Source organism: Cervus elaphus, chromosome 14 (assembly GCF_910594005.1).
Source record: "Cervus elaphus chromosome 14, mCerEla1.1, whole genome shotgun sequence".
NCBI lineage: Eukaryota > Metazoa > Chordata > Mammalia > Artiodactyla > Cervidae > Cervus > Cervus elaphus.
The window spans coordinates 32224277-32250531 of NC_057828.1; the positions used below are offsets into that span (position 1 = coordinate 32224277).

The window sequence follows — 26255 nt, forward strand, 5'->3', positions numbered from 1 at the left end:
TGAGTGTAAACTGGGTTGCTTCTCAGTTTTCCAACCACTTTTATAAAACTTGGCATTCTCCAATTTTCCAAGTAGCTATCACTAGACCAGGTGTTTTCGAGCACCCCAAACTTTGTTTTTGTTTTCTCTTGTCCTAGTCTCTCTGTCATTATGGTTTATGCCTTCCCCTCTCAACTCCAATTCTTCTGTTTATACTTTAGAACAGTTTAGAAGGGACTGCAGGCTAATGTATACATTTAATCTGCCATCATCAACTAAAGTACCTAATATCAATATTTATTAATATAAGAAGAGATGGCTTTAATCTAGATTTTTCAAAATCTGAAATCAGGAGAAAGAGCGTAAAATGCATCAACATCATAAAACAACCATAAATAAGTATCTTAGACAAATGCATGCATGCAATAAGTTAGTATATGGTTTGGCTCTGGGTTTCATTTTAGACAAATATAACCAAAGGAAACATATCTGCCCTGGTCCTTATTGATCTTTCTATTGCCCCTGGTTCTTGCTCATCTACTGATCCTTTTCTGCATCCCACACTGTCCCACATCTCATGCCCTCCTCTATCAACAAAACTTGCTGATGTCAGGAAGCATTTTATACTCATTACAGAACATTCTCAGTCTCTGGGTCCACCATTGCTCTTTTAAATAGATTCTTCAACATGTTTTCTGGTTCTAGCTTTGTACGTTCTGGTCCATAGAACACCAGAGCATAAAGACATCTGCTTGCTTCGAAAATCCAGTGAAAATGATTTCAGCATGTGCCCTTTTCCTGGGAACAGCTTTTTCAGTGGAAACAGCTGTTATATAATATGGTAGGTTACACAGACAACGTGGGTTCCCTGGTGGCTCAGGGTTAAAGAATCGCCTGCAATGCGGGAGATGAGGGTCTGATCCCTGGGTCAGGAAGATCCTCTGGAGAAGGAAATGGCAAACCATTCCAGTATTCTTGACTGGGGAATCCCATGGACAGAGGAGACTTACAGGCTATAGACCATGGGCTTGCAAAGAGTTGGATACAACTGAGTGACTGAACAACAATAAAATTTCATATCTAGTCACTCTGCGTAGTACTACTAGTTTGAAGTCTCACTTTATATCTATGGATCAGTATGCACCAGGGGATCTCAATGTCTTAGAAAAACTGACCTAGTGGATCAGGTTGACAGACCTGGGTGGACAAGGAAATTCTAAGTTCTAATTCAGAACCTTCTTCCAACTTGCTGTGTAGCTTCCATGAATCATTTCACACTCACTCAGTTTTCAGCATGCAATAGTGTCTATTAGCTTCTCAAGGGCATTGTGAGAAAGGGCAAAGTGGTGGTCAAAAATGAGAATGAACTGAAAATACAATATGAAGAGCTCCTCAGGGACTCTCCTGGTGGTCCAGTGGTTAAGAATCCACCTTCCGACGTAGGGGACACAGGTTCAATTCCTGGTTGAGAAACTAAGATCCCACATGCTGTGGGGTAACTACTGAGCCCAGGCACTTTAGAGTCCTCGCCGAATCAAAGAACCCATATACTGCAACTAAGACTGACACAGCCAAATAAATAAATACATATTCGATTTAAAAAAAGAACTCCTCAATAGTTTTAACCTGTAGCAAGGGAAGAAACAAGGCAGCATTGGAAAACCCAGCACAAACACATCCAAACCAAAGGCTTGTTGTTAAAAAGAAAAGGGAACAATGTCTGATTTTAACATTCACACATTCCAAACCACAGTCATCCAAGTCTTTCTCCTGCAGCCAAGCCTGTTGGTGGGAGCCAGGTCTAGAGGAAAATTTCCAGAAAACAGATTTTGGCAAAGGTTGCCACTAAACATGCAGAGAATACAGTTCCGTTTTTTGGGTTTTTTAAAGAACATATTCATTCCTTTTAGCCACAGGCTTTCATGGGCTATGTTTATTTTTCCTTTTCAGGTTATAGTACATGAATTTTTTCATCGTCGGATGTGAGAAACACACATTTCTTTCCTTTCTTCGTTCCTTCCTCACACAATTCTTTCAACTCGTAGGTGGAGCCAAAGTGTAAGATTATATTTTAGAGAATCTATTTTCTTATATCGTCATTAAATTATTTCTGAGAAAGAATGAGTTAATAAGTCCACTTTCTCAGGGCTTTGAAAAGAAGTGAACACGCCCCCAGCGCAAGGTATGGTTATGGATTTTAAGTACAATCCCTTGGCGAGTGGCCTAAGTGGACCAAGTGGCCCAGAGTCCTGTACCCAGAGAAGACAGCAGGCCCTGGGTCTGCTTTGGATGGTTTCATAAACCAAAAACAACCACTGCAAGTGCACTGGTTTGAGAGGAATGTCTAAGAAAATTGCCTTCCTTCTCCTCACAACGTGTCATTACAGAAAAATAGGAACCCATACATTCCAATCTGATTTCCATTTAACTCTGCAAGCCTGTAAATTTTGCCATGAGGTAAGGGGCTGATTCAGGTCTCCAGAATCCTTGTGGTTCAACAGACACTATTTTAAAATGGATATTCCTTTGAGTTTCTCAATGTTATTCTGCGAGGGTCATGGCATAAATGGAGCTCTGTCTGATGAGATCTCCCAGTCCTGGTAAACAAGAACAGGGATGCCTGGTGTCCAAAGTAGCTGCCTTGTATTTTAAAAGTTAGGAGTTCAAATCTTGTGGGTTTTCACTTGGCCTCAAGTGTGCACATATCTTGGTTGAAGAAGCAATAACATTACACGATGGAATCTGGCCTACCCCCAGCTGAGTTCTGGCTACAATTAAACAAATACTTCTTATGGAATGCTTTACCTCCTAGATCCTGAACAAAGGCTCTACATTCCAGGAGGCATAGGAAAGCCTTATTTCAAGCGTCCTGCCCCCTACAGTGTATAGATACTTGAATTCTATCACATAGACTAGAGTTCATACTTAACACATTCTTTAAATTTTGATATACTTATAGCCCCAGGTCTCATTTACCCTCCTCATTTTCTTCTGATTTTCCAGGGAGATAATAATTACAGATTTAAAGTCTTGCTTCTTGTGCCCTTGACCCATTGGAAATAGATGCCATTGGTAGAAAATATAACCGGAACTAGGGGCTATAATTTTAGTGGTCCATCAGCTTCATAATAGCATTTTACTGTTTATAAAGCACTTTACAAATATGATCTTTTTTATTTATTCTCATAAATAACTGACTCTTTGCCACCCTATAGACTGTAGCCTGCTAGGCTCCTCTGTCCATGGAACTTTCCAGGCAAGAGTACTGGAGTGGATTGCCGTTTCCTCCTCCAGGGGATCTTATGACCCAGAGATCAAACCCGCATCTCCTGCACTGCAGGCAGATTCTTTACTGCTGAGCCACCAGGGAAAGCCATTGGTTACAGTAAATATTTTTGTGCCCGTTTTGCAGACAAAAAAGAGAAAGAGAGAGACTCAGATTGAGAGTCTTACTCTAAATCACTCAGCAAGTTAGTGTCAGAGTTGGTACTCCAGCCCAGACCTTTATAACTCTAAATGTTTTCATCACTACAGCAGAATTGCTTTTAATAGCAAAAAACTATATTTGTTGTTAAGTCGTTAAGTCATGTCTGACTGTGACCCCACGGACTGCAGCACGCCAGGCTTCCCTGTCCTTCACTGTCTCCCAGAGTTTGCTCAAGCTCATGTCCATTGAGTCAGTGATGCCATCCAACCATCTCATCCTCTGTCATCCCCTTCTCCTCCTACCTTCAATCTTTCCCAGCATCAGGGTCTTTTCCATCAGGTGCTTCACATCAGGTGACCAAAGTATTGGAGCTTCAATTTCAGCATCAGTCCTTCCAATGAATATTCAGGACTGATTTCCTTTAGGATTGACTGGTTTGATCTCCTTGCTGTCCAAGGGACTCTCAACAGTCTATTTATGTTCCAGAGTCTGTTGCTAGTCCTATTTTATTGAACTGTGCTTGGTGATGCCACTACAATCACGGAAGGAAAACAAATGCAGAAGTTCCCTGTAGACATTGAACACAAAATACCGACAGTTAAATTGATTTAATTAAATTATCTGCTACCCCATTCCCTATACACCCACAATAAAGGGAAATAGCTAATGCTTTATGCTCCCTTGCTTCAAGAATGCCTGAAATTAGAAATATTCCAGCACTGTGACCTGAAGTTGCCTCAACAGGAAGTTCTGGTTTTTAAATCAAAATGCCAGTCATTTTCTTTCTGGTTGTTCTTATTGTCAGTGGGACTTTGGATAAATAATTCCCAGGAAAACTATCAATATATATGTGAGAATAAGACTGTAACAATACCTGTTCCCTACCTTGCTAGCAAAGGTGTTGGGGAAAACAACCAGTTAATGTGTATTATGTGCTTTGAAAGCCTAGAAAGAAAGTTTACATACAAAGGTATAATTATATAGAGTTAGCCGTGATACCACCATCTATATTTTACATGTGTGGTTTTTGCCTAAGATACTGATGAATATAATTTGGTGCTCATTTTGATGGTTAAGGTTATGATCATGTTACAATAAAATAGTAAAACAGCCTAAGTTGGGAAACTGAGGCATCCTCTTCTTTTAAAAACTTCTGAATGACAGAAACAATTTTGTCTAGTTTCTCCACCTGGTCCTGCAGTTAGGACCACTTCCTTCCACTTCTATATCAGTCATGTGATTCCCCCTCTAAAAGGATGAGGGTACTGTAGCAAGGGGTGACCTGGAGAGGAGGAAAAACTGTGTTCAGTTGTACCAAGGGGTTACCAATATGTGAAAGCCCAGTTGGAGGATTTCTATGATCATGCCTCTAGAAAGCCTATACTCATCAAGCCTACGCCCACAGAGCAATATCCTGTCCACACCTAGTAAGATCAAACCAGATGACCTTCCTGCCTCCGGCGCCATTTGAATTTGTTCAAAAGAATAATTTTTTTTTTAAATTATTTATTTGGCTGCGCTGGGTCTTAGCTGCAGCCCACAGGGTCTTCAATCTTCACTGTGGCATGCAGGATCTTTTATTGACAGTTGCAGCTTGAGAACTCTTAGTTGCGGCATGTGGGATCTCATTCCCTGACCATGGATTGAACCCAGGCCCCTTGCATTGTGAGCACAGAGTGTTAGCCACTGGGCTACCAGGGAAGTCCTAAGAACAATTCTAAAATCTACAACCATAGCACGTAACCCTACTGCACCTCTTTTAGCGTGCCAGGCATTACTCAGCCTGCCACAGCATCACAATCTGAATCATTGGGTCTCCGATACAAACCTGTTACATGCTGTTCCTCAGAGAAACGGGCGTCCAGTGGGGAGACAGACCAGCACTCAGGACCAACAGCCAGCACAGCACGTGATGCACAGTAGGACTCACAGGAGACTTGCTGAACAAACGGGCAGTCTCTGCTGCATGGTGACGAGGACCTTAGGAAAGGAAGCACAAGGGGCCGTGGGAACGCACACCAGGGCGCCTGACCACACTCAGCAGAGACAGAAAGAGACTGAAAGAAAGACCTTGTGTGGTGGCGGTGTGTGGGAAGGTGGGAGGGCACGTGGTTCACAGAGGCAAGAGCATTAGGTGGCAGGCTTTTCATCTCCCCAAGTTGACTTTTTTAAAAAAATATGCTGTTCACAGCCCAGTAAGGTCTCAACCCTCAGTGTGAAAAATGCTACATTTTAAAAAGAATTTTCTCTTCTACATAACTGTTGACCTTGCAGTCAAGAACTAGGCAAGAGAACTGAAAGGTTTGCTTGGGAGTCTTAGGTTTCTGCTGGGGAGCACAATTCACTTACATCCCATCTCCGTAGTATTCAATCTGCAGTCATGCCAACCAGCTGTATTAGTTTCTCATGGTTGCTGTAACAAAGTGCCACCAACTTGGGGGCTAAAACAACGGAAATCTAATTCTCTCACAGTTCTGGAGGTCTGGAGCCTGAATTAGTCTCTCATGGCTGAAATCAAGATGTTGGGTTGGCAGCACTTTCTCCTGAGGCTCTAGTGGAGAATCTATTCCTGGCCTCTTCTTCCAGGTTCTTGTGGTTGCTGACATTCATTGACTCATGGCAATATCACTCCAACCTCTGCTTCCCTGGTCACATTGCCTCATTCTCTTTTGTCTCTTGTCAAATCTCCCTCCGCCTCCCTTTAATGATGATGCTCAAGATTGCATTTAGGGCACCTGGATAGTCAGGAAACCCTCCCCATCTCAAGATCTGTAAAGTCCGTTTTGCCACAGAAGGCAATATTCACAGGTTACAGGCGTTGGCTCATGGCAATCTTTTTTTAAGGTGGGGGAGGGGGACATTATTCAGCCAACCACACCATCACTATCTGAATCACTGTGTTTCCAGTACAAACTTGCTAAATATCTCAGTTGAGTTTCTCGTTACTTTCCTTCATGCAGGCAGAATAACCACTCTCTTCTTTCTTTGGAGGAGAAGTAAAATAGGCAAAAAGATGGGAGATAATTTTTATTGAGCCCCTGTTATGTTTTAAATAATTTCTGTGCACTCTTTATGACAAGATTAGTAGCTATTGTCACCATTTTACAGATGAGAAAAGTGAGGCTCAGAGAGGCCAGGTAACTTGTCTAAGGTATCCCAGTGAACAAACTGTAGAGACAGAGTTTGAACACGGATCTATGTGATTTCAAAGCCCATGTCCTTTCCACTATCCCAGCATTCCTCAAAGTTCATTGTTACTCTGAAATCTCATTAAGGAAAAAATTTCTCACAGACCCTAGTTGGAGAAACAAAGTTATGCTCTATGAAAACATAAATTTGAAAATTGTCGAGTTCTCCCCAAATCCTGAGGACCTCCCTGTAAGAAATACTACAAGAAACCACGGTTTCCACAACCCCTCGTAAGAACTCCATTTCCAAGGATCTTAATATTAAGGTCCAGAAGGTCTGCATTTTAACCACATTGTTCTCTCAACTAAGAAAGGCTTCAATGAAACAAAGCATCTGCTACTAATAAAATTTCTTTTAATTGAGGTATAGTTGCTTTACAATGTTGTTCAACAGAGTGAATTAGTTATATGTATACATACTAGAAAGATTTTAATGCTAGCAATCTGTTACTATTACAGATGCAAGTTAATTATTTCCACTACAGAGATACTTGATGAACTTAAGTTACATCAAAGCAGTGGCTGTAGCCTTTTTTGAGTTTCATCAAGTGAAAGCTTACCTGGATGTAAGTTTTGAGGTTTAAAGATGTCACCCTTCTTCTGGCACATGCTGACACAGTATAGTAATATGAAGCATATCCATATTAGTTCAAGAACAAAGGGATTTTTCTCATCTTTTAATCACTGATTTCTTGTTTCACTCTTAAGACTCCAAACTCTGAAGTGGTCAACCCCACCAGTTTTCTCTTAGACAGTCCAATTTAGGGTCTGTGTCTGGCAGCGAAGAATTTCACAGCAGTCAGAGCAGCAGAAACTCTGCCCCGGGACCTCATCTTTTGGTCTCTGTGCTCAATCCCAGTGTTTGGACACTCGCACACAGGAAGATACATTCTCAAATAAGGAAGTCAATAAAAGATCCACATTTACACTTTCCACTCCCTTCTCATTCCCTGTACATACAGGGCCTTTCTCTGAGGTAATATCAACCTATTATATTTAATCAATCAGCTTCCTTATACTGAAAGTTCTTCAGAGGAAAAAAAAAATTCTTCTGATACCTTGTACTCCTTCATCTGTCTTGGTCAGTGTGATACAGACAATTCATGTGCCCGACACACAGAGTAAGCCACAAATTTTAGCCCTCCCAGTCACCTGGATATTTTACATTAACCTCCTAATTCCACTGGAAAATGGTTATTCTTTTTATTATTTAGTGTGGTTTTTATTAGGAGAGGTCAGTTATTTAGAGGGGCAGATTTTTCTACCCACTGATCAAGAAACCTCGTGGAAGTTTTCCCATCTTAGGAACCCAGTTTGATAGGAAAGCTTGTAGGACTTCCCTGGTGGTCCAGTGGTTCAGAATCCATCCACCAATGCAGGGGACATAGGTTCCATCCCTGGTCAGGGAACTAAGATCCCACATGCTGTGGAGCAGCTAAGCCTCTGCACTACAACTGTTGAAGCCTGTGTGCCCTGGTGCCTGTTCTCCACAACTACAGAGCAGCCCCAGCTCTCTGGAACTAGAGAAAGCCCACGTGCAGAAGCAAAGAGCCTGTGAACCACAATGAAGACCCGGCGCAGTCAAAAAATCAAATAAATTTTTTTTTTTAATTTCAAAAAAGAAAGGGAAGCTTGCATTATGTAGCTGTGGGAGGGTGAGTTCTCTTCTGACCATGACTGGCCTCAACTTGGCCCTTGCATCATCCTAGCAGCCCTCTGACAGAGTACCTATGCCTATTTGTCATTCTGGCTACCCAGCCTTTAAGCATCCTACCCACCTGGGAAGAACTCCAGAGTAGCGGAAAAACAAGACTCTACTTCCTATTTTAGAAGCCAAAGAGGGCAGAGAGTTTCTATGCCCGCAATGAGGAAACTAGAATCTCACCTGGGCTCGGCAGATGGAAGGTCCCATCTGGGACACATAGTCTATGGGGAGGCAGTGGTCTTCGGCAGGGGCAGAGCTGGGTTTGAGTGTCCAGCAGCATGGCGACAAATGCTCAGGGGTGGCAGAGCCCAGCAGCGCTATGACAATTGTCCGGTAGTGATAGCCCCAGAGGTAGCATTTTAAGCAGATTACCCATGTGGCAGCAAGATCTCAGCTGTGTCTTGCCTCCCTTGATTTCTTTTTAATTAATTTTTATTGGTGTATAGTTGTTTTACATGTTGTGCTAGTTTCTACTGTATAGCAAAATGAATCAGCCATACATATACACATCTCTCCTCTTTTTTTGGATTTCCTTCCCATTCAGTCCACCACAGTGCATTAAGTAGAGTTCCCTGTGCTATACAGTATGTTCTTAATAGCTATCTATTTTATACATAGTATCAATAGTATATATGCATCAATCCCAATCCTTCCACCTACCCACCCCAGCCCCCTTGGTATCCATTTTTGTTCTCTTCAACTGTGTTTGCCTCCCTTGGCTTTTACTCATTTCCATAGCCTGCTTCTCTGGCCTTCCCACTGATTCTCTGAGCTGCATGTATTCCTCCAGTACATTCATCTTCTGCTCCAGTCAACGAAGAGATTTTCGTTGGTTGCAAACAAGAATTCTGACCGATGTGCCAATCTCTCCTTCGTGGACATGTGGTCCAACAACAACTGAGTATGGTGGGCTTGACTGGATCATTTCCATCTCTCGGGTCGACGTTCCAATCATGTGAACTGCTTTGCTTCATCTTAAATCAGAAGGAGCTGTTTGAACTCCAAGGACAGGTACACAGGACTTTAGAAGACAAATGCCACAGAGCCCCAAGAAAACTAGGAGAGGTGACTGGAGGAGGGAGGATGTTCATCTGACATCTTCTCAGCAGAGAGGTACAGTCACTTTAAGAACAAATGGAAAGAACTTTGTATATTGATTCTTTTCTCTTTTTTTTTTTTTCCATTTATTTTTATTAGTTGGAGGCTAATTACTTTACAATATTGTAGTGGTTTTTGCCATACACTGACATGAATCAGCCATGGATTTACATGTGTTCCCCATCCCGATCCCCCCTCCCACCTCCCTCTCCACCCGATCCCTCTGGGTCTTCCCAGTGCACCAGGCCCGAGCACTTGTCTCATGCATCCCACCTGGGCTGGTGATCTGTTTCACCCTTGATAATATACATGTTTCGATGCTGTTCTCTCAGAACATCCCACCCTCACCATCTCCCACAGAGTCCAAAAGTCTGTTCTGTATTTCTGTCTCTTTTTCTGTTTTGCATATAGGGTTATCTTTACCATCTTTCTAAATTCCATATATATGTGTTAGTATACTGTATTGGTCTTTATCTTTCTGGCTTACTTCACTCTGTATAATGGGCTCCAGTTTCATCCATCTCATTAGAACTGATTCTAATGAATTCTTTTTAACATCTGAGTAATATTCCATGGTGTATATGTACCACAGCTTCCTTATCCATTCATCTGCTGATGGGCATCTAGGTTGCTTCCATGTCCTGGCTATTATAAACAGTGCTGCAATGAACATTGGGGTGCATGTGTCTCTTTCAGATCTGGTTTCCTTGGTGTGTATGCCCAGAAGTGGGATTGCTGGGTCATATGGCAGTTCTATTTCCAGTTTTTTAAGAAATCTCCACACTGTTCTCCATAGCGGCTGTACTAGTTTGCATTCCCACCAACAGTGTAAGAGGGTTCCCTTTTCTCCACACCCTCTCCAGCATTTATTGCTTGTAGACTTTTGGATAGCAGCCATCCTGACTGGCGTGTAATGGTACCTCATTGTGGTTTTGATTTGCATTTCTCTGATAATGAGTGATGTTGAGCATCTTTTCATGTGTTTGTTAGCCATCTGTATGTCTTCTCTGGAGAAATGTCTGTTTAGTTCTTTGGCCCATTTTTTGATTGGGTCATTTATTTTTCTGGAATTGAGCTGCAGGAGTTGCTTGTATATTTTTGAGATTAATCCTTTGTCTGTTGCTTCGTTTGCTATTATTTTCTCCCAATCTGAGGGCTGTCTTTTCACCTTACTTATAGTTTCCTTTGTTGTGCAAAAGCTTTTAAGTTTCATTAGGTCCCATTTGTTTAGTTTTGCTTTTATTTCCAATATTCTGGGAGGTGGGTCATAGAGGATCCTGCTGTGATTTATGTCAGAGAGTGTTTTGGCCTAAGTTCTCCTCTAGGAGTTTTATAGTTTCTGGTCTTACATTTAGATCTTTAATCCATTTTGAGTTTATTTTTGTGTATGGTGTTAGAAAGTGTTCTAGTTTCATTCTTTTACAAGTGGTTGACCAGTTTTCCCAGCACCGCTTGTTAAAGAGGTTGTCTTTTTTCCATTGTGTAGTCTTGCCTCCTTTGTCGAAGATAAGGTGTCCATAGGTTCGTGGATTTATCTCTGGGCTTTATATTGATTCTTTTCTTAAAAAATGAAGTTTGTTTTGCTTTTCACCCCAAATATAGAATGAATTCATGTTCATTGTAGAAGAATGTGAAAGAAGGAAAAAAAATTACCTGTCATTCTACTGGCCACCAAGAGCCACGGTTAAAGTTTTGGTGTGTCTTTCTAGTACTTTTTTCTATGAAAATGTTTTCATAGCTATGAACATCCTAGTCTATGCTTATTAAAATTTGGAAAAGAGTTGGAAATTACCTGGTGGTCCAGTGATTAGGAAAACATGCTTTCACTGCTGGGAGCACGGATTTGATCCCTGGTGGAGGAACTAAGATCCTGCAAGCCACAAGGCCAAAACAAAAACAAAAAAAAATGTGGAAAAGAGCAAAACATTTCCATTACACATCGATAGATAAATAGTAGATAGAAGATAGATAAATAATAGAAGATAGAGAGACATATTCCCAGCTGCTAAATGCAGGACAGTGAACTCTATGATTTGGTTGAAAGAAGCATTTTTCAAAATGTGTCCCATGGAACACATGGGACAGTTGCTATAGAAATAATATAAAAAGAAATATTCTCAATCAGGTAAGTTTGGGAAATGCTGAGTTAAAGTTGAACACATTGCTTTATTGCATGAATTTTTAGAGCTTCTAATACATTAGGGTACAGTGTGATTCTTTCCCTTTCTTTTTCTTTTTTGGCTGCACTGGGTCTTAGTTGTGGCATGCAGGACCTTGATTCCTGACCAGGGATTGAACCCTGGCCCCCTGCATTGGGAGCTTGGAGCTTTAGCCACTGGACCACCAGGGAAGTCCCTACAGTGTGATTCTTAAAGAGAGCAGCATTTCCCAAACATATGTGACCATGGAACTCCCCTTTGAAAACACATTTCCCAGGACCAGTGTTCTAAGGAGTACTGACCCAGAAAGTTTAGATCTTCATATTGTTTTACCTTCCTTCCACTTCATTATTGAAAAACCAGTTCAGGATCAGTTAGGAAAATGGAGAATGTATTTCAGATACATATAAGCAAACTTTGGAAAAGAAATGACAGAATGAAATCTTGGAAGTAAAATTTCTTTGCTGATTTATTTACCTGTAAGAACATGTTCTAGGGAATAAAGTTTATAGATGAACATCAAATCCATACCTGAGAGAACTGAGAATAGAGCAATGGTGAATTCTAAGGGAACAATCTTATCTTGGGAAATGTTGCTGCGTAAATGAGTTTATCCACATTTAAGTAGAAAATCCAATTAACCTATTAGACTAGAACACTGCATGCTAGACTAAGGAGATTAGCTTCATAGTGCTCAATGTCATTTTAGTACCTCCCTCCTAAAAAGCACAATTCCATATGACAAAAAAAATTTTTTAAATAATGCAAACAAGGATAAATGAGAAAATGAAGAACCCAAGAAGTATAGTTTAAGAAATGAGAATGTCCTCACCAGAAGAAAGCATGATTGACAGAAGAAACTTCAGTGAGAAATCCCACTCTTGTCTCTTCTCTCTCGCAGCCAACCTAACGTCTGGTTGGACTCCGAGTAAAGAACCTATCACAGAGGCTGTGGTTCCAGGCGCAGAGTAAGTATGAAAAAGTGGCTTCTTCCATTAACCCAACAAGTTTGAATGTCCATTTGACATTTGCAGGAGTTGAGGTGAGCAGGAAGTAAAAACGAATCCTGAGATGGGTGCTGTCTCCGAACACACACCTTATTTACCACCTTGGGGTCAGCTCAGTGATCTCGCCTGGTGCCAAATCCAGCCCCAAGACTTCGCAGTATTTCTGAGCCTGGTGTCTGTCACTTTTGGAATAAACTAAATATTTAGGAAAGTCTGGGAATTACCAAAGTTCAAAAGTACCTTTATTCTTTTGTGAAGGAGCCTAAAATATATTCTAGGACAACTTCCTAATTTTTTCGCTTAAAGCTTTCATCCTGCTTCTGTTCGGTGAGCCACCAGGCAGACCCCTGACACCAAGCTGGACAACTCAAGCTGCGGGTGACCCTTGAGCGGGAAACAGAATCTGAGAACGTCAGAGCTGGAGGGGACCCTGATGGTCCTCTCTTCTAACCCAACACCCTCCATTTATAGATCCAAAAACATGAAGCCAGAAACCCACCCAGAAGCCTGAGAGTCAATGTGCTTTCCTCCCTTCGTCTATTTTTGTGCAATTTTCCCATGGCATCTTGCCAGAGCATCTACATTAGTAATGTCTGGAGGATTTATGAGGCCAAGCAATCCTTCGGGTTTCTACACAGACCTAAACAGGAAACCCACACAAGGAAATGCCCTTTCTGTTTGCAGGCCGAATTCCCAGGATGCCTTCCCCAGAGTGCCCTGGCTGGAACAAAACAAAGGCCTGGCACAACCAATGCCCTCAGCTCCGGAGGCAGAGGTGCCCTCCCCACCATCGCCACCCCCTCCCCAGTCCTGTGCTAACTTAACAGCTCCTCTCAGGCCTCCACCTGAGGTTGTGCCATCGGCCTAGATGCTGAGTAGGGGTCAGGCTGGAGGCCCCCTGCCCCTCGGCTCTCTGACTGAGTTCAAAGCTTGGCTCCTGCTTTTTTTAACCTGTGTGAAATTAATTACCTGGGGAAACTAGGCACCCCTCTCACACCTCTCCTGGTCCTTCTGTATGTTGCATTTTGCTTCCAGAGGATGACTTGGGGCTGAAAGAATGTGTGCATTTCCCAGCTGAGGGGCACCCAGAAGCTCCTGAGTCCCTCTGAGCCACCCCGGTGCAGTGTGACGGCCTGTCAGTCAGAAACGGCTCTGCTCCCCTTTGCTGGAACCCCAACCCCCAGTCTCCTGCCAATCTTCTCTCCCTGCATCAACAGTTCATCTGCCCTCACGTCCACCCATTCTGGCCCAGCATGGCCTATTTAAAACTCTTCAGCTCTCCATGCAAGACTTAAAACTGCAGAAAGAGACTGTTGCTCAGGGCCGGACAGGAAGGAAGCCTGCATTCCTGGCTCAGCGAACAGAACAGCGGTGCCGCTGACCCTTCGCCCCCTCCTCAAGGCATCCTCTCGGGCTGACACCAAAAATAGACTCTCTCCTCCTTGGTTGCCTGCCCCCTCCTCCCCTCGGGAAAGAAGACAGAGGCATCTAGTGAGCCAACAGTATTATCAGGGCCTGACTGTCTTTCAGGAATTACCAGATGTTGGGAAGAGGATAATGTGTCATTTCCTTGAACAAGTAGTCTGGGCATTTGTGCATTTCCTGTTGAGCCAGCTCTTTAGGAGAATGTGATGCTCTGAGAGTGAAGGGCAAACCACCCTGTCTTCCACTCTCAGGTACTGAGGGGCCTCTCCGAAGCCTTCGGTTCCAATCCTTCCTTAAGAAAGTAACTCTGTCCTCTGTAGGCACAGGTGATACCACGAGGAATCAACACAAGTTAAAACCAAGGCTTTGGGGACTTCGCTGCTGGTACAGTGGGTAGAAGTCAGCCTGCAAATGCAGGGGACAGGGGGTTGATCCCTGGTCTGGGAAGATTCCACTTGCTGCAGGCAACTAAGCCCATGGGCCACAATTACAGAGACCATGCAAGTACAGCTCGTGTACTGCAACTGCAAAGTAGCCCCTGCTCGCCACAACTAGAAAAAGCCTGCATGCAGCAATGAAGACCCAACACAACCAAAAAAATAGATAAGAACTAAAGCAAGGCATTGGAAGCAGGATGAAGGCTCAAAGGGAAAAGGACAAGGAGCCAAGGAATGGTGGGAGAGGGCTTGGAGTAATCAAATTGTCCCTCCACCCTCCCATATCATCCAGCTCAGTGGTGAACCAACACAGGCCACATCTCCCGGGGACTTGCCACACTTCCCACCCCCAGCCATCCCTACCAACCTGAAACTCCGGGGCTGAAGCCCAGTGTTCTTTTTTGAGCCTTCCAGGTGATTTTGATGGTGCCTTCAAGTTTGAGAACTTTTGACCAAGATAGAGATGCATGTTAAGGGTCCTCAGAAGGCAAAAGAAGAAGAGATGGTGTGAGATGGTTACCTGAGAAAATGCTGTACCTGAGAAAATGCTTTACAGACCTTGTGGAAGTGGGAGGGAAGGATGACCTCTGGATGAGGTCTTGGCAAGAGAAACATTCTAGAAATAAAAAATGAAATGACAGTGATTGAAATGGAGCTATATCTCTTTGTTCAGACTATAACTAGTTTGTGGCACTTCCAGAATATGATTTAAGGATGTAAGAGCATATGCACAGAATATTTCTCAGTTCAGATAAGATGTGCAATGTGGGCCCAATTATGGAAATTTTGTGTGCATAGCAATTGATATATAGAAAAAATATTGGGAAAATATACATCAAAATGTGGTCATTGGTGGGTGATGGGTGATGGATAATTTTTATTTCATCCATCATACTTTTCTGGGTTTCCCCCAATTTTTCCATGATAAATAGGTATTTTTACAACCAAAAAAAATTTTTAATAAAGTGACAAGCTTGTTGGGTCAAAATGGTCATTTAAACAAATTTCTCTAGCACTCTCCAGAGGCCAGCTCTCCAAGAATTTATGTCACACAGATAATTAGCACCACCTGTTATGCTCGTGCTAAAACAGGGCATGAGAAATGTTGGATTCAGAATGCATAAAGAGATTGTTAAAGTCATCACTCCAGTTCAAACCAGCACAGCAGGGAGAGCTCCAGAAAAATGAGCCAGAGCCCACCCTGGGGCATCCTGGCCTCACTGGGGCCCAGCCCCACACCCTGGCCGCCTCCCCTGCCTACTGGGTGCCTCCAAGCAAGATCTGAGTGCTCTCAGTGCTGCAGCCCATGGGGATGGGCCATCCCTCTGGACGGCTTTGTTCAGAAACCTCGGCAGCCTCTTTGCTTTTACACCCCCTTTTCCTAACAGGGATAGGCGGGAGGCTAAAACAGAACAAAACCACTGAAAGATCCCTTAAAAGCCTAGAAAGGAAGAAAGGACAATGGAACGTGATGTAAGGGCAAGCAAACAGCCAGTGACTCAGCGCTTCTGCGCCATCAACACCAGCTGCAGTCCGAGGTGGCAGCCGCAGCGGCAGCTCACACAACAGACACACACACACAGTGCAAACATCACCTGGAGAGCAAAAATTCTGGCTCTTGGACTGTGCTGCCGACAAGACACAGAATCAAAGATTTCTGGAGCTTCAGACTTGGCAGGATGTATAAGGATTTCGCATGTTCATTCGGCTTTTCCACTAACATTTTTTATCAAGACTCTCTCTCTAAGGAGCTGGACGTGTGTCCCTGGGGTCAAATTCTCCAAACCAGAACCAGTATCCACCTGCAAGCACAGCTATTTCTCACAGTTATGACTCCCTGAAACATCCCAAGATGAAGTTTGGTTAGTATGGTAGATTTTAGCATTGGCTTCTCAAGAGGACTGTGTGTGGGTGGGGTGGGCATACAATTCCCACCCTTCATGAGTCATGGAAGGGGCTGGGAAGCTACAAATGGGAGTGAGACTGTCCCACGGAATTCTGACTCAGGCAATAACTCTGTGTACAGAAGTATCATTTTATTAACAGATGCATTTCTTAACTCAGCCTTTACCACAGTCCACAGAGGGCTTAGGCTGGCCCCTACTCCTTGCAGGTGGCTCTGCAACCACAGGGCCCACCCCCAAGAACCCTGCAGATCAGTGGCCCTAGAGGCCTGGAGTGTACTGCTTACCGCCAAATCCACACATGCAATCAGTACCACTCATGGGATAGGATCCAGAAGCAAGTTTTTGTTGCCCACTGCTCCTTCGAAATATATTCCATGAGCTCTTTCCTGCCTTGAGACTAAACTCTGTGGACTCCAGAATTTTTATGTTCTCGCTGAGATACTGGATCATTCTATGGACAGATGTTAAAATCATAAAACACAGTTTCATTTCAGAAATTAGGTGTCTGGGCTAAGTACCCAGAATATTAACATTGTGATATTTGTTTCAAGGTGGAGCTATGCCCAGCCTGTAGGTAGGAGCAGAGGTCAGGGGACAGCACAGTTCTTAGCAGGCTCTCTGAGGCCCTGGCAGATGGTGAAGAGGACTACTAGGTCTGACTTTGGTTTCAGTCTCGTGCTGGCGCCTTGATGCCCTCCTCATTCTGCCAGCTCCTCCTCCCACACAAATTCTCTCTCCCTGTGATGATCCCCTCACCCCCTCACCTTCTCAGGCCAACTCATTTCAAATGTCTTTGGCCCGCTCTCTCCATCATGAGGCCCACACTGATTGGTCCTTTCTCTTTGCGAGAGAACAGTTCTTTCCTTTTTTAAAAAATCTTTTATTTATTTATACTTATTTATATATACTTGTGTGTGTGTGTGTGTGTGTTTCTTGGGCAGTTCTTTCTTAAATGAAGTCCTATTTTTTTTTTTCTCCCTACCTATTCATGCTCATGCTGGACTGGATGAATCACAAGCTGGAATCAAGATGGGCAGGAGAAATATCAAGAACCTCAGATATGCAGATGACACTACCCTTATGGCAGAAAGTAAAGAGAAACTAAAGGGCCTCTTAATGAAGGTGAAAAGAGGAGAGTGAAAAAGTTGGCTGAATCAACATTCAAAAAACAAAGAACACGGCATCTGGTCCCATCACTTCATGGCAAATAGAGAAAAAGTGAAAACAGTGACAGACTTTATTTTCTTGGGCTCCCAAATCACTGCGGGCAGTAACTGCAGCCACGAAATTAAAAGACATTTCCTCCTTGGAAGGAAAGCTATGACAAACCTAGACAGCATGTTAAAAAGCAGAGAGATCATTCTGCTGACAAAGCTCTGTTTAGTCAAAGCTATGTTTTTTCCAGCAGTCACAGATGGATGTGAAAGTTGGACCATAAAGAGAGTGCCAAAGAATTGATGCTTTTGTATTGTGGTGCTGGAGAAGACTCTTGAGAGTCCCTTGGAGATCAAACCAGTCCATCCTAAAGGAAATCAACCCTGAATATTCATTGGAAGGACTGATGCTGAAGCTGAAGCGCCAATACTTTGGCCACCTGATGTGAAGAGCTAACTCACTGGAAAAGACCCTAATGCTGGGCAAGATTGAGGGCAGGAGGAGAAGGGGATGACAGAGGATGAGATGGTTGGACGGCATCACCAATTCAATGGATATGAGTTTGAGCAAACTCTGGGAGAAAGTGGTGGACAGGGAATCCTGGCATGCTACAGTCAATGGGGTCACAAAGAGTCAGACATGACTTCGTGACTGAACAACAACAGCAACCTATTCCCATGGCCACAGCAGCTGCAGCCCCTGCAGGGGTTCCCCGAGGCAGGTCTCAGACTGGTTCTCCTCCTGTAACCTGATGTGAAGGAGGCAATACTCCCAGCCCCACACCTCTTCTGGAGGGCTGTCAGTCATAACTTTCCTCACACATTCTCCTCTCTCCATTTTCTTGATCCTTCGCTATTCCTTCATGGATGGGGGTTTTTAAGGGTTGTATAAAACAGTGTTGAGACATTTCATTTGAAAAGCGACATATGGTCTGTCACATACATGCCCCAAATGAATATACTATTCAACCAACCACCTATGTGGGGCACATAAGAGTTGTCATCTATAAAAATGAGAATAGTATCTGCCCTTCTCACCTCACAGAAGTAGCGTCAGGATTAGGACAGGATCAGACAGGAAGTTCTGGAAATGCATGCCGTCAGTGGTGTGCAAGACTGCTCCACCTGCTCTGACGGTTGTTGCAATCACCTTTGGAAACCCAGTCACCATGTTCTGTGATATCAGATGAGTAGTTTGAAATCAGCCATAGTGAGAATATGAGCTAGTGTTACACATTAGAGCTTTCTCCCATCTCTCCATCCAAAGGTGGCTTTAAATAGTTACCTGCATCTTCTTGTTATACATTGTTTATATCTGGAGCCCTCACATGACATGGCTGGAAGATAGAGCTCCCAGTTAGAACCATGACAAAGAAGAGGGCAGGCAAGTGAAGACTGCACTTCACATAGGAATATCCCTGGGAGTGGCCAGCAAAGATGTGCTGAAGGGAAGGGACAATTGAGTTCTCAGGGCCTGAGGAAGCACCTGTTTTCTAGGAAAAGTAATCTGCTAACAGACGGGATAGAGGAGGGAGCGTGGGTTCCTCGCAGCGGCTGTGCGGGCTGGCGCAGCTGGAGAGTGGCCCACCAGGCCTTGCCGCCCCTTCTCAGGCCTGGAGGAGTCTCAGCTCCCACATGCCTTCCCCAGGGCCCAGGAGCAGAGAGGTGCACTCTAGCCCCACAAGCAATGTGGCCTTCATGGTCCCTGAGCTGCGCTCAACCTTCTGACCTTTGAAGGCTGCAGAATTGAGGATCATGAAGGCCGTTCACATTAGGAGGGAACAGAGGGGCTCAGGTAGTGATGGGGGACAGTGGACACCTTCTTGGGAGGTGGAAAGGCCAGGAGGACCTTGGCTGTCTGCCACTGGTGGGTGTGCAGTATCTGGCTTCACATCTTTCCCCACAGTATGAGGATGGGCCAGACTCGGAGGTGGTGGGGGCAGGGGGGTTATTTGAGTGCCCAGGGTGCTCAGGGTATGGAGGGTCAGCTCCCAGCTGTGCCAATTACAATATTCCCTGGGGAGGGCATGCCATCAGTGAAAAACTTGAAACTCAACCGTGAAACAGCCTGTGGCAATGACCCAGTGAATGAATGATGGTTAAGGGCAGGTTCCTAAAGGAGCATCAGGCGCTGGGGCTGAGGACACTGAGCCCTACACAGGTAAACTGCCCTATTTGCAAATATCTCTACCACCTTGATTCTGAAGCTAAGAAAACCTTTGCAAAACAGATTCACTCTGTTTTCTCGTTTCTCCCAGTTTGTTTTCTTTTTGGACTCTTCAGTTTTCCTGAAACTAGTCTAATTGGATGTTTTCTTTCTCTACTAGCCATGGATAGCCCCATTAGCTTTCTAATACTTTTAAGTTAGAGAGTCTTTTAATTATGATGGAAATTAAGCCAAACTTGCCATTCTTAAAAATGTTTAAATTTCCTTGGAAGTCCCCTTGACCTGGTTTCCTTCTTCCCCTTGGGCACAGGGGAATCCTGTGTGACACCTGATCTTGACACCTTATAACTCACTGCAGAAGACAGGAAGACATCAGTGTCAAAGGGCAGAGGACTCTCAGAGGAGGGACAGAACCTGAGAAGAGCCATTTCTTTCTGCCCCAGGTCACAAGTGACCAAGGAGAGAAGCTGCCAAACACTAAACTTGCTTCTTTTCAAAATACCAGTTTAGGAACACAGAGACATGAGGGGTTGGAAATTATATTCTAATGTAAAGAAATGTATTGGATTTGATGTTGGAAAAATGACAGCTCTATCAGAGAGTAATGATAAATTATATACGATAGCACCCAAATTTAGAAAAGTAGAGAAGCCGAAAGCTCTGCTAAGGAGTCTCTGAACAACACCTCCAACTCCAGTCAAGTATTCTTAGGCTAAAATGATAATTATCCCTGATCTGAAGCTAACAGAGCTAAAAGTAAGTTCTGTTACCAGGGTGGCTTTCCATGGATTCTTATTTAAGACAGAAGTCCCAGGCCCAAACCTACCCTGTTGGGGCTGCCCAGGACCTGATGGCTCTACAAGACCAACCAAGACCTCTCTGAGCTTGTTTAAATGGGTGAAGAGATTGTCCCTCTGCCCCCAGCTGTTATGCCTATTACTATACTACCATCTAATGGTGAGGTGCATTAAAACATAAATGTAACCTAGTTCAAGGACCACTGGCAAATAGTTAGAATGTATCTCTCTGTCTTTCTAGATAAGTCACCAAATAGTCCCAGAGTTCATAAAACATGGCCCCAGATCTAAGATTCCTGGTAAGAAGAAGGTAATGAAGTCTAATTTGCCTATCTGAAAAAAGATTATGCTAGCATCAGGGAGAACAGCAAGGCTTCTGAAACACTCCCAAAGTGTACAAGGTAAGAGAAGCTTATTTTAAGATAGATGTTGCTTAAACTTTCTTATATATGAAAATTTAATAACAATGAAAGGATTTGTACAATATTGTATGTGTACAATGAGTTACTGTGTTACAGAGAGGAGGATAAAAAAAATTAGACTATAGCCATATGCAGAGACAATTCACTGCTCTAAAAATAAAGCCCCACAGCAAAAATCTAGATTTAATTGCTCTATAAGAAAACAGTAACATATTATCAACCCTTCACCCTCTGCTCCTGTTGGTCAAGATTTTAGATTATTAAAAATCCATTTTGGGGATTTTCCTTCAGTGCTAAACGTTGGAAGTGGAGATTGTTTGGGGAAATTTACTGAGCCATGAAAACAAAGACTACTCCCCTCCCCCGCTCTCCCCTTTCTCCAAACACAGAAGACACACGCATCAGGGATTTTTCCACTTCCTGAGTTAGCACCACCAATAACTCAACTCTAAATAAACATCAGAAGACAGACAGAACCTCAAGAATTCCTGGGATGCAGCTAGCTAGCTGGTCCACAGTGCATCAAGACTGGCTGCAGAAACCCCAGAGCTGGGTCCTCCGTGGGGCTGGGAGACTGGCCTGGTCAGACGACAACCAGATACTCAGCCAGCTTGTGAGGGATGAGCTGCCATGGGAACAGCAGGCAGGATGGGTAGGTAGAATTAGGCTATCCTGAAACATAGCTTCAAACACTCATTATGCCATGAACTTTTGAGAAACATCATCAGTACACTTACCACAACCTAGAAACACAAATCGCAAGTTGGCTTCCAACCAGGAAAGTGGGCAGGGGGGTCACCATAAGACCAGAGGAAATCCTTCCTGGTTGAGATCCACCTGGACGTGCCCCTTCCCAAACAGCACCCTCGCCAACGTCTGGAGCACAGAGGAGTGGAAATGGATGCGCTGCTGTTAAAAGCTGTGGGAAGCCACCACATCTCTTCCTGTCCTGACCTTGGGCTCACCCCAGCACAGAGATAAGATAAAACCACCAGTCCTACCTCCTAAATCGTTGGTTCTCTGAGCATTGCTCCTCAGCCAACAGCATCACCTCAGAACTGGTTAGAAATGCAAACTCTTGGGCTCCACCCCAATCCTATGGACCAGAAACTCAGCATCTGGACTTTTAACAAGTTCTCCTGTGGGACTTGTTGATTCTGATGTCACATAAGCTGGAGAGCCACGGCTGTAAATAGAGACACCGCAGGGAACACATAGAGATGCAGTTTGCTGGTTGCATGCATGCTAAGTCGCTTCAGTTGTGTCTGACTCTGTGCGACCCTGTGGTCTGTAGCCTGCCAGGCTCCTCTGTCCATGGGATTCTCCAAGCAAGAGTACTGGAGTGGGTTGCCATGCCCTCCTCCAAGGGATCTTCCTGACCCAGGGATCAAACCCACATCTCTTATGTCTCCTGCGTTGGCAGGGGTTTCTTTTCCACTTGGGCCACCTGGGAAGCCCCAGTTTGTCAGTTAACCGAAGGCAAACGAGGGTGCGATCAAGTGAGCTAAAACTGCAGCTCTGGAGTCAGTAGCTTCCTCCTGTACCCTCAGCTCCCTCGAGGGTCAAGCACTGTGTCATCTTGGTCCAGACTCCCCCATCCCCAGTAGCTTTAGAGGGTCTGCCACTTCCTCTCCCTGGGAACTGGAGCACAGCGCAGGACAAGGCTAGTAATCCACGGTAGAGTCAAGCAGAGACGTCCCCAGGGGACACGGCATCTCCTTATTTTGTTTGTTAATCTTTGGGATCAGTGGTTCACTTCCAGGTCCGGCAAGAATGGTTGGCAAGCGGTGGTTGTTAGGTGGGAGAAACACCAGCCTGGAACACTAAGATCTCACTGTTCTCAAAGGAAACGGTGTGGCCCTGCTGGCAGCTTGGGAACTGAGATAGCAACCAAGCCACTAACAGAACCGAGGGCAAGAGGGAGCAAAGCAATTGATTTCAGGGGTTTTCTTTTTCTGGTAAATATAAATGTTACGTAAAAGTCTAAATAATCCTTTAACTAAAACCCATACTGTTAGCATTGTGTCAAATGAGAAGGCAGTGTCTTAAAACTGTAAAACGACTGCATGTGACAGTGAGCCGGGAGAGGGTAAGGGTGCAGAGGAGAGAGAACCGGGAGAACCGGACAAACTATTTCTGAATTATTTTTTAACGAAGTACGGCCCCGTTCTTTTATCAGAAAACATTTGGACTATGAGGTTTTCCACATAGCTCCTAATAATAACTTGTCAATGTGCCTAGCTGAAGACTGGAGAGTTGGAATTTACAAATAATGAAGAGCAGAAAAAGAGCTGAAGAGGAAGCCAATTCTTTTCCTTGGGAATAAACAGAACATGCTTTTGGACAACCACCCCCTGAAGACAGCAGGAAAGCAATCGGGCTAGTCCAAGAGAAATTAGGCTATAGATCAGTACGGGGTAAGGCTTTCCCATCTCTGTTTATAGAGCTGGAGCCAACCCCGGAAGCCCCAGAATAGAGAGTCATCACCAAGGGCACGCCCCTCCCTGGCTGACCTTGAACTGCTGCTCCGAGCTCTCATCAAGGCTGAGAGGCAGTGACAATATGAGCCTCCAGGGCTCGACCCCAGGGTGGGGACAGATTGGATGTCTCTAGGCATACAGCTGGTTGCCAAAGAGGACAGAGCCCCACAGTGCTGAGATGAGCCCGGAGCAGGCGGAGGGGCTGTCATCTTTGCCCTGAGCCAGCCAGTCTCACAGCCGCCAGAGTCGCCCCCAGAGCAGCACGGCAGAACCTCTGAAATGAAATCACCTGCGGCCCTGAGGCTCTGCTTCTGCTCTTTGATAACCTCATTCCCTCAGTAAAGGGAAACAATCTATTAAAATACACATGTTCCTCCCTCAACCCTGCCTGTGAATCTCATCCTTGCTTAAACAAACCCATTTCTCCTACAGGCAGGACAAAGATGTTGGGGGGGGTGGGGGGTGGGAAGGGGGCAGGGAAGTTCTTTTGGCCAGAGGAAGGGAAACTTCCTCGATAACTTGATAACTACTTGGGACCCCATTTTGTGTGGTTGCGTGCTAAGTCCTTCAGTCACGTCCTCCTCTTTGTGACCCTACGGGCTGTAGCCTGCCGGCTCCTCTGTCCATGGGGATTCTCCAAGCAAGAATCCTGGAGTGGGTTGCCATACCCTCCTCCAGGGGATCTTCCCAACCCAGGGATTGAAACTGTGTCTCCTGTGGCTCCTGCATTGCAGGAAGATTCTTTACCATTAAGCCATGGGGAAGCCCCCCCAGCCCCCCCACTTTTTGTGTACCTATTGGTGAGCTGAATACAGTCATTGGAGAATTCACTCTGCCCACTCCCACCCTCCACACTCACAGGTCCGTGCTTCTCCCCAGACCCTTCAGAACCTCTAGCCATGTAATGGAAGTGTGTCGGCTGCTGCCAGAGCAAGCTGCCAAGGAAGCCTGCAGAAGCGTTCAGGCTCATTAAAAGCCAATTACAAGAAATGAATTTTTCACCTGGTTTCCTATGGAAAAAAATAATACCAGGGAGAAAAAAAAAAGAGAGAGAGAGAGTGTGTACAATACATGTGTGAGTGTGTGTGTGTGTGTGTGTGCTCCTCTATCTCTTCTCAGATATTTATTCTTTCAGCCAATAACCATTTTTGATACCTACTATGTGCAAAGCTCTGTGCTAGATTCTGTTAACAAATAGGAACGAGACACAGTCCCTGACTTCCAGGAGCTCACAGTCTAGAGGGGACATAAAACTAGGAAATCGCATTAAAAGTTCTGTAATAAAGGCTCATTCATCTGTTCAACAAAGATTTACTGTGTACAATGTGCCAGCCTCAAGTATGAACAAATAATTTTAAGAGCACAGAGGCCATATACAACTACCACTACTCTTTCAAACAGGAAAGATAGGATAAGAGAGCTCCCATGTCTACACTTTGAAAGGATGGGGTCCAGAGCTTTTCACAGACTCATCATACATGGTGTGTGACAAACACGCAATGAATAATGTCTCCCAAGAATGAATTTCCTGTCCTGTTATTCACCACGCGATTTCAACCTAATCTTTCTTTGCCAATCATTCATCAATTCTATAAATATTTATCGAACAGCTACAATGTGCTGGGAACAGGGGCTGCAGAAACAAGAAGCTCTCTGGTTGTTCACATTTCAGAGGGGGGAACAAGCAAATAACCACCAGACAGCAGGGTGAGCACTCTTTTGTGAGCATTGGATCCCTGTGGGGTGGATACAGAGGAGCGGACTGTCACCCAGCCCCAGACAGGAGGGAAAGGTCTGCAAAGGCTTTCTGGAGTGGAGCCTGAGTCTCAAAGAGGGATGCATAGGAATGAAACCAAGTTGTGTCTGTCCTAGGGATGACCTTTCAGACAGAGATGACAACTTAAAAAGACAAAGAGGAGAGAGGCAGCCAGGGCTCATGGGGACCTCCAGCAGTCCAATATCTGGGGCTTTGTACTTCCGAAAACTCAATTTTGTCAGAGTTGTTTGGCATCCAGTTAGCTTCCTTCAGCTAACCAAATTCTTGAGAAGATGCGTCGCAAGTAGAATGCCAATTCCTCAAGTCAGAGTGACTCTGTCTGGTGGGCCAGATGTTTGTGTGGGCCCTGGAATCCGGATGCATACAGAAGGATGCTGAGTGAGCATGAAATTGGAGCAAGCTGCAAAGTCAACGATCTTGTCATCAACTTCTGGCGGCATCGTATCTGTCTCCAGCACCAGCTCCTCTCCCCCTCCCTTTGCAGCCAAGCTCTGGGATGCACTTTTCTCACCATCTTCAGCCCATAAATTCCCCACCGCACTGTAATCTGGATTCTACCCCATCTTCTCCCCTGAAACTGTCTTCACCTTGGTCACAAATGCGCTCTTTGTTGCTAAATACAGAATCCCTTTTAGTCACTCTCCTTAGCATCTCTTGGAGAAGGAAATGGTAACCCACTCCAGGATTCTTGCCTGGAGAATCCCATGGATAGAGGAGCCTGGCGGGCTACAGTCCATGGGGTCGCAAGAATCAGACAACTTAGCAACTAAACCACCATCAGCATCTCTACAGCTTCTGCGCCTGAGACCTGCTCTTGTCCCTCCATGTCTGCACACCATTCCTCCTGTTTTCCCCTGATGCTTCTGGCTGCTACTTCTCAGGCCCCTCGGTGTCTTCCTTTTCCTTCCTGCAACTGGTAGCTTCCCTCTATCCTACTGTAGGTGAGATCGCGGCTTCAGTTGCTATCTATATACTCTAAAGATTCCCACATCACTATCTGTGACTCAAATGGCTTTTTAAAAAAAATTGTGGTAAAAAAACACATAACATAAATGAACCATCGTGACCACCTTTAGGGTTCTTTTTTATCATAACTATTTTTAAGTTCAGTAGCGTTAAGTACATT

At 44.4% G+C, this 26255-nt stretch overlaps 1 long non-coding RNA gene across 1 annotated transcript in view; it reads left to right on the forward strand.

The window, feature by feature from the left end:
* LOC122707933 overlaps positions 1-17404 on the forward strand; it is a 101464-nt gene extending 84060 nt beyond the window's left edge. The window contains exons 2-3 of the long non-coding RNA XR_006344963.1: positions 12458-12524; positions 17351-17404. This is a non-coding gene — a long non-coding RNA (uncharacterized LOC122707933). The remainder of the gene's footprint in view (positions 1-12457; positions 12525-17350) is intronic.
* The last annotated feature ends 8851 nt before the right edge of the window (positions 17405-26255 follow it).